A 1,104-nucleotide genomic window follows, 5' to 3' on the forward strand; every position below is an offset into this window, starting at 1 on the left:
TGGTGATTAAACACTTGATATTCCATCTTCGGATGAATTTCGGGTGTCACCTGTTGCCTAAGACCACTTGCATGTTTAGCTCGCCGTGGGGTAGCAAGCGTTGTGATCTAATGGCCTTACCGGGCAAACACTTTCGGTTCGTCAAGGACTTGGAGTGCCGGGACGGGTTGGCGGATCCATCACTCTGAGTATGCCGGGTTGATACTTGGGGTTGGTTTGGTTTTGGTGACCCAATACTAGATGTACCATCTCGGTGGTATGTCAGTATCACCTATACTCCAGACCACTTGCATGGTTAGCAAGCGTTGTGATCTAATGGCCCAACCGGGCAAACACTTTGGGTTCGCAAGGACTTAGAGTGCCGGGACGGGTTGGCGGATCCAACACTCTGGGTACCTCCGGGTACTTGGGGTTGGTTGAGGACTTGGTGAACAAACACTTGATATACACTCTCCGGATGTACTTCGGGTGTCACCTGTTGTCCGAGACCACTTGCATGGTTAGCAAGCGTTGTGATTCAATGGCCCTACCGGGCAAACACTTTGGGTTCGCAAGGACTTGGAGTGCCGGGACGGGTTGGCGGATCCAACACTCTGGGTACCTCCGGGTACTTGGGGTTGGTTGAGGACTTGGTGAACAAACACTTGTTGTACACTCTCCGGATGTACTTCGGGTGTCACCTGTTGTCCGAGGCCACTTGCATGGTTAGCAAGCGTTGTGATACAATGGCCCTACCGGGCAAACACTTTGGGTTCGCAAGGACTTGGAGTGCCGGGACGGGTTTGCGGATCCAACACTCTGGGTACCTCCGGGTACTTGGGGTTGGTTGAGGACTTGGTGAACAAACACTTGATATACACTCTTCGGATGTACTTCGGGTATCGCCTGTTGTCCGAGACCACTTGCATGGTTAGCAAGCGTTGTGGTCTAATGGCCCTACCGGGCAAACACTTTGGGTTCGCGAGGACTTAGAGTGCTGGTAGTGGTTGGCGGACCCAACACTCTGGGTACCTCCGGGTACTTGGGGTTGGTTGAGGACTTGGTGAACAAACACTTGTTGTACACTCTCCGGATGTACTTCGGGTGTCACCTGTTGTCCGAGAC

The sequence above is a fragment of the Anopheles coustani genome, assembly GCF_943734705.1.
Source record: "Anopheles coustani chromosome X unlocalized genomic scaffold, idAnoCousDA_361_x.2 X_unloc_160, whole genome shotgun sequence".
NCBI classification, from domain to species: domain Eukaryota; kingdom Metazoa; phylum Arthropoda; class Insecta; order Diptera; family Culicidae; genus Anopheles; species Anopheles coustani.